Here is an 8,495-nt window from a genome sequence, read left to right as displayed (position 1 = left end):
ACTACAGAGCCTGGTACAGTATGTGGAAACCCTGGGTAGGGTTCAGCTTTCCCAGAGAATTAGGATTATCAGTGGAGCACATATAGAGAGGAAAAACAGTGACAGGGCCTCCAGTTGCAAACAGGTCTACAAAGGATATGAGCAAGCAATTTCCTGAAGTGGAAAACCCAAAAAGCTAACAAGCCTAATAAAAGATGTTCAAATGTATTAACAGAAAAGTCTAAAATAAAACTACAGTGAGATTTTACTTTAGATTTCACAAACAGACAAAATTTTAAAAAGCTGGATCATGCCAAGTCCTTTAGTGGGGATATGGGGGCATAGGGACCCTCTTGCATTGGGAGTGGGGACTTTGGCAGCCATCCCAGAGATGAATGTGACACTCTCCCCATGGGCCCTCCAAATAAATTCTCACACAGGTCCATAAAGGGTCATGTAGAAGAATGTTCATTATGGTGTGGTTTGCAACAGTGGGAAGTCGAAGGCATGCTGGGTGTCCATCACCAGGGGCATACACAGGGAGATAGCGATGGGTGCATTCCACAGAGGACCTCTTAACCTTTACACCAGTGAGTTAGATGTACACAGGGCAACACGATGATCTTCAACACATAGCACTGAGTGAAAAAGAATGAACCGTATAACAATACTACTCAAAAGTTACAAATATATGCACATATACACCAAATACACACCTTACAGAAATGCACACAAATGGATGTAAGTTAAACACTTTTGAAAAATGCCTATGTCAGGGAGAGGGGAGGAATGGGAGCGTGGATGACAGGGAATAAATAAAACGAGAAAGCGGTGGAATTGCCAGGCACAGTGGCTCACACCTGTAATCCCAGCACTTCGAGAGGCCGAGGTGGGCAGATCGCTTGAGCCTAGGAGTTCAATTCCAGCCTGAGCAACATAGTGAGTTCTCATCTCTACAAAAAATACAAAATTAGCCAAATGTGGTGGTGCATGCCTGTGGTCCCAGCTACCAGAGGGGCTGAGGTGGGAGGATCGCTTGAGCCCAGGAGTCTGAGACTGCAGTGGGCCAAGATTGCATCACTGCACTCCAGCCTGGGTGACAGAGTGAGACCCTGTCAAAAAAAAAAAAAAAAAAAAAAAAGAAAAGAAAAAAGAAAGAGGGGAGGAGAAAAAAACAAGCAGAAAGTGTCTGTTCCCTTGGCTTAGTCACCCACTCACCATGGCATTCATCCTTTAGAGTCTACTCCACTGAGGAGGAAACAGCCACACCTACACTCTGTTAACCTGAGGTCAGAATGCCCAGGTGAGCCTGGCTCAGACGATCTGTACTCGGCTGATTTTGAGTACGTGCTGCTGCGGCTCCTGCACACCCTCCCACCAGCACTGCAGCTGCCTGGAGCAGGTGTGGACATGCATTTCACCCCACAGAAGTTGCCTGCTGTGATCTACTATTAAGGGTGGGGGCTGGTCACAGAGTTTGGAAGTAAAGAGTTAGAGCGGCCCACTCCCCATCAAACCATATGGTAACCAGACCATATGGTAACTAATTTCTGGTCCGCACAACAGTCCTGCTAGTGCCCTGACTATGCTGAGACATGGGTGTATTTTCCTGGCCTCATTTAGAACCTTACCCTCTGACTTCCCCAGAAGCAGCTCTTGTAAACTCTTAGGGAAACTGAAGCCAGACTCACTATGACTGAGAGATTCTCTTCAGCTTATCCTCTCCTGGACTCTTCACCTAATTGTACCAATACTGCCCCTTCCCACCAGCTAGATGCATGCTTGCCATTTGGTTTTCAAAACAAAACAATACCTTGTTCAGTGATACATACATAGGAGGTGAAATTTTCTCAAAAGCAGGCCAGGCACAGTGACTCATGCCTATAATCCCAGCACTTTGGGAGGCTGAGGCGGGCGGATCACCTGAGGTCAGGAGTTCGAGACCAGCCTGGGCAACATGGAGAAATCCCGTATCTACTAAAAATACAAAAATTAGCCGGACGTGGTGGCATGTGCCTGTAATGTCAGCTGCTCAGGAGGCTGAGGCAAGAGAATCACTTGAACCCAGGAGGTAGGTTTTGCAGTGAGCTGAGATCGTGTCATTGCACTCCAGCATGGGCAACAAAAGTGAAACTCTGTCTCAAAAAAAAAGAAATTTTTTTTTTTTTTTTTTTGCAAAAATTGAGGAAATGAGACCATAAAGGTCAAGGTAGTGGTTTCTTCTGGGCAGGGGAAGGAGATGAGGAATCCACAGTTGGCTTCTCAAACTCTATAATGTTCTAGTTCTTAAGCCAGCTGGTGGGTAGATGGGTGTTTTCTTATATGTCTTTAAACTGAACATGGAAGTTTTCAGAACTTTTTTCTATGTTGAATACATTTAAAAGTTTGAAAGCAACACAAAGAGATTTCAAACCCGATAACATTTGCATTTATCAGAACACATAGAATCAAAGAGAATGACAATAATCACATTGGAATATCTGCCTATGAGGGGGAGGGTGTTGGAAACGGGAGTGAGGAATGAAGGTAAAGTAGAGTAAATACATGAATAAGTAAATAAAAAGATATGCATTTTACTGATCAAAGATAACAATGTAATATGACCAGTAGAGTATAGCTTCCTCCACCTTCTACACCTGAGATTCAAAGGAAAAATAAATACTGAACATGATCAAGAAACCGGACCTAATAAATCTGACTGATCCAAAACCAACAGGTACAAACTTAAATCACCTGAGTACCCAAAAGATTATTATAATCAAGTAAATCATTGCAACAGAAAGTTTTCTGAGGTGAAGGATTTTGAAGGCTCCTTCAAAAGTTGGTCATTTCTCCAAAGTTTTGGCAGGATTGCTTCCCAACATTCCTAAAGGATTCAGATGGGGCCCTCGGTTCATTAGCCCATTTCACAGTAAAACTCAAAACCCAGTGGAGAAAGCAGGGGACTGAACTCATGTCCCTACAAGAGCAAAAGACCAAACCTTCATACCTTAGAAGTACAGCCCCATGTTGAACCATGTCTTGGAAATTGCCTCTGTAGCTTCAACACAAACAAAAACCTGGCTGTTGGAAAAATGTGTTTGATTTAACCTCAGCCATCCTTAGACTACAAAAGAATCATGGGGGTTATATTGAGTCTGCTTGGATCACCCCTAGCCACACTCTTCCTCCTTTTGTCCCCTAATCCTAGTGTCCCTATCTCCACTGATGAGCAAATGGACATTTCCCCTCAACACTGAGGTCACGTATTCTGCCTTGTCTCTGCACTCAGGTTGCCTCACCAGACCTGCTGTGGGCTGCAGTTTTAGTTGAGATCATGTTAGTTAGTTAGTTCTTATCTTTTGAAATGGCTTTCTGTTACCATAGGATGCTTCACTGAGGTATGTGCCTTCCTGCCTAACCTTGTACGTCTACTGACATATCAGATAGACGTGTTCCTTGCAAACTAAACGTAGTAATGTGCTGCAGGCCAGTTGGAGTATCACCGGATCTCCGCATGCCATTTGTGTCACCCTGGTGTGACCCACAGTAACTGTCTTTATGGGTTAAGCCTTTCCTGAAGTCCCAGCCAACTTGTGGACAGCTGACTCTAACAAGGGAGGGCAGCTGCTTAGGATGCTCCCGTTAAAATCAAAATCACACAGCACCTGTTGCCATCTTCTAGCCCTAGTGTCCACTTTCCATACTGGCAGAAGAGGGAAATGAGCCTATCATCAATGTCCTCCTCAAACTGAGTGTCTTAATGCCAACCCACAGTTTATACAGCAGCCCTATCCTCCTGGTAAGAAAGTCAGCCACATTTATTTCTAAGAGCAGATGGGTCTGCCATCATGATCAGGACCACATTAGTGAACATATGTCACCCCTGTTCATCCCAGACTTCTGAATCCACCATCATCCCCTCTGTGAATCCAGTTCAGGCTTCTTTGGGGTTGAGCTGACCGACACTATTTCTCTGTCTTAGGACATCCCAATTCCCCAAAACTCTGTTTTCACCCACCATCAGCAACAGATAGTTTGTTTCTTTTTGTTTGTTTGTTTGTTTGAGACCGAGTCTTTGCTCTTGTCGCCCAGGCTGGAGTGCAATGGCACAATCTCAGTTCACTGCACCCTCTGCCTCCCGGGTTCAAGCGATTCTCCTGCCTCAGCCTCCCGAGTAGCTGGGACTATAGGTGTAAACTATCACGCCCGGCTGATTTTTGTATTTTTACTAGAGATGGGGTTTCACCATGTTGGCCAGGCTGGTCTTGAACTCCTCACCTCAGGTGACCCGCCTGCCTCAGCCTCCCGAAGTGCTGAGATTACAGGCGTGAACCACTGTTCCCGGCCTTGTTTTTTGTTTGTTTTTGTTTTTTGGGGGTTTTTTTGTTTGTTTGTTTCATTTTTAGGCAGGGTCTCACTCTGTCGCTCAGGCTGGAGTGCAGTGACATGATCATGGCTCACTGCAGCCTCGGACTCCTGGGCTCAAGGGATCTTCCTGCCTCAGCCTCCCAAGTAGCTGAGATTACAGGCGAGAGCCACCACACCCAGCATATATATATATATAAAATATATATATATATATATATATATATATTATAGGGGTTTATAGGCGTGAGCCACCGTGCCTGGCCTGTATCTTGGTTTTTTAATTTTCTGGTTTTTTCTTGATCATTGGCCAGAAGTCTGTCTCTCTTATTAGTCTTTTCAAAGAATCTGCTTTGGTTTGCTTGATTTTCACTGCTGTCTTTTGTTCTCTATTTTATTTCTGCCTTATTTCTTTCTTCTTTGAATTTATTTTTATTTATTTATTTTTTTGAGACGGAGTTTCACTCTTGTTGCCCAGGCCGGAGTGCAATGGCACGATCTCGGCTAACCACAACCTCCGCCTCCTGGGTTCAAGTGATTCTCCTGCCTCAGCCTCCTGAATAGCTGGGATCCCAGCACTTTGGGAGGTCGAGGTGGGTGGATCACCTGAGGTCGGGAGTTAGAGACCAGCCTGACCAACATGGAGAAACCCCGTCTCTACCAAAAATACAAAAATTAGCCAGGCATGGTGGCGCATGCCTGTAATCCCAGCTACTCGGGAGGCCGAGGCAGGAGTATCACTTGAACCCATAGCTGGGATGCCCAGGTAATTTTGTATTTTTAGTAGAGATGGAGTTTCTCCATGTTGGTCAGACTGGTCTTGAACTCCCGACCTCAGGTGATCTGCCCGCCTCAGCCTCCCAAAGTGCTGGGATTACAGGCGTGACTCACCCCGTCCGGCCTTTGTTTCTTTGAATTTAGAAATATAAACAATGTGCCATTGGCACAGAAACAGAAAAGTAGACCAATACAACAGCATAGATACAGACACGTGTATATAAAAACCTAATGTATAACAAATCAAGGGAGAAAAGACAGTTGCTTAGTTAAAGGTGTTGAGAAAACTGGCTCATGACAGAGAACAATAAAACTGGATCCCTTCCTCATGACATGTACAAAAATGTATTCTAGGGGACGGGCATGGTGTTCAACGCCTGTAATCCCACCACTTTGGGAGGTCATGGTGGGCGGATCACTTGAGGTCAGGAGTTCGAGACTGGCCTGGTCAACCAGACATGGTGAAACACCATGTCTACTAAAAATACAAAAAATTAGGTGAATGTGGTGGCATGTGCCTGTAGCCCCAGCTACTCAGGAGGCTGAGGCAGAAGAAGCGCTTGAACTCAGAAGGCAGAGATTGCAGTGAGCCAGGATCGTGCCACTGTACTCCAGCCTGGGTGACAGAGCGAGACTCCATCTCAAAAAAAAAAAAAAAAAAAAAAAAGGATTCTAGGTAGATTGAAGACCTCAATGTGAAAATAAAACTGTAATGTTAATAGAAATTGTAGGGAGATGTCTGTGACCTAGGGGCTTGGACAAAATTTTAAGACTATAACCCATATGCTGAAGAGATGATTGGATTATAGCAAAATTAAGGATTTATGCTCAATAAAAGACACTATGGACAAAAGTAAGAGATAATATGCAGATTGGGAGAGGATATTTGCAATGTATAAACCAACAAGGGATTTGATACCTAGAATATAAAAAGATTTCCTGTGAATCAGCAAGAAGAGAGGTTGGGTGTAATGATTTACACCTATAATCCCAGTACTTTGGGAGACCGAAGCAGGAGGATTGCTTGAGGCCAGGAGTTTGAGACCAGCCAGATAATACAACATGACCCTGTCTCTAGAAAAAAAAAAAAAATTTTTATTACCTGGTTGTGGTGGCACACGCCAGTCATCCTAGCTACTTGGGAGGCTGAGGCGGGAGGATCACACGAGCCCAGGAGTTTGAGGTTACAGTGAGCTGTGGTCATGCCACTGCACTCCAGCCTGGGTGACAGGCGAGACCCTGTTTGTAAAAACAAAACAAAAGAAGAAGGAGGAAGAAGGAGGAGGAGGAAGGAGGAAGGAGGGGGATGGGGAAGGGGAAGAAGGAAGGGGAAGGACAAAAGAAGAAGGAAGAAAGAAGAAGAAAGGAGAAGAAGACAGCAATGCCAATAGAAAATTAGCCAAAGCACACAAGCAATTTGCAGAGGAAGAAATTTGAAAAGCCAGCAGTATATGATGAGGTGTTCAAGATCTTTGCAAATCTGAAGAATTAAAATAACAGTGAGGTATCACTTTATCAGCCCGACAAATTTAAGAAGCAGGGTAATGCCAAGTGGCGGTGGGGGTGTAAGGACCTACAAACCCTCCTGCATGGCTAATGGGAGTGTGGACTAGGGCAGCTATTCCGAAGAGCTGTCTGGAAGTACCTTGTCAAATTAGATATGCATTTACTGGGTCAGGTGCGGTGGCTCACGCCTGCAATCCCAGCACTTTGGGAGGCTGAGGCAAGTGGAGAGCCTGAGGTCACTCAGGAGTTCCAGACCAGCCTGCCATCATGGCGAAACCCTGTCCCTACCAAAAATACAAAAATTAGCTGGATGTGGTGGTGCATGCCTGTAATCCCAGCTACTCAGGAGGCTGAGGCAGGAGAATCGCTTGAACCCGGGAGGCAGAGGTTGCAGTGAGCCAAGATCACACCACTGCCCTCCAGCCTGGGTAACGGAGTGAGACACTGTCTCAAAAAAAAAAAAAAAAAAAAGTAAATGCATTTACTGTATGACCCAACAATTCTGTTCCTGGGTACAATAAATCCCAGGGAAGTACACAGATATATAAGGGGCCATATGCAAGGGTGTTCATCACAGCATTAAGCACAAAAAGGGCAAAAACAAAATGTATGTCCCTCCAAATTAGAAGTTTCCAAGGGCAAAAAAAGCACAAGTCTTCTCTCATTAGTTTCCTAGCCTGTGTGTCCAGGTACCCTACAGTGCTGCATTTCAGTTCCAGGGGTGAGAGTTATCAATAGTTATAATTTTTTAAATAATTATAAATGTTTTTAAAGTATCTCTAACATTTGCAACTGTGTTTTTCCAGTTTAAAATTATTTTGAAGGCCAGGCATGGTGGTTCACGCCTGTAATCCCAGCACTTTGGGAGGCTGAGGCAGGTGGATCACTCGAGGTTAGGAGTTCGAGACCAGCCTGACCAACATGATGAAGCCCCGTCTCTACTAAAAATACAAAATTAGCCAGACGTGGTGGTGCACGCCTATAATCCTAGCTACTCAGGAAGCTGAGACAGGAGAATCGCTTGAACCCGGGAGCCGGAGGTTGCAGGGAGCCGAGCTTGCGCCATTGCACTCTAGCCTGGGCAACAAAAGCAAATAAGTAAAATAAAATTATTTTGAAATTATATTTGAACAGTGTGTTGTTTCACACAGTTCCCTCTTTGAACATCTTGGTCCAGTGCAAGATCTAGTGTGTGGTTCCTACTACCAGAGAGGAGTTGTGAGGGGCTGCAGTATACAGCACTTCTCTGACCTTCTGTGGGAATCATTCGACTTAACCTGATTTTTGCCTTGCTCCTGCTCATCAAGATACTTTGTTGGTGTGCATATGTGTAGTATTTAAACACTTATTAGATTCAATCTGCTCTTTTCACAATTTTTTCTGGTAACATGGAAGCTGTATCTTTTATTATTAGAATCAGCATCTATTATTAGGCGCTGCTTTAAAGGAACGTAACTGATTTCATTTTCTTAGTTGTTATTTACCCCATTCTTTTATCTTCCCTTCCTCCCTTCCTCTTTCCTTTTTTCTTTCTCTCTGTCCCTCATTCTTTCTTGCTCTCCCTCTCCCCAATTTCTCCTTCTCCCACTCTCTATTATTGGATTCTTTTTTTTTTTTTTGAGACGGAGTCTCACTCTGTCGCCCAGGCTGGAGTGCAGTGGCCGGATCTCAGCTCACTGCAAGCTCCGCCTCCCGGGTTCACGCCATTCTCCGGCCTCAGCCTCCCAGTAGCTGGGACTACAGGCGCCTGCCACCTCGCCCGGCTAGTTTTTTGTATTTCTTAATAGAGACGGGGTTTCACCCTGTTAGCCAGGATGGTCTCGATCTCCTGACCTCGTGATCCGCCCGTCTCGGCCTCCCAAAGTTCTGGGATTACAGGCTTGAGC

The sequence above is a fragment of the Theropithecus gelada genome, chromosome X, assembly GCF_003255815.1.
Source record: "Theropithecus gelada isolate Dixy chromosome X, Tgel_1.0, whole genome shotgun sequence".
NCBI lineage: Eukaryota > Metazoa > Chordata > Mammalia > Primates > Cercopithecidae > Theropithecus > Theropithecus gelada.
This window is presented reverse-complemented; position numbering follows the sequence as displayed.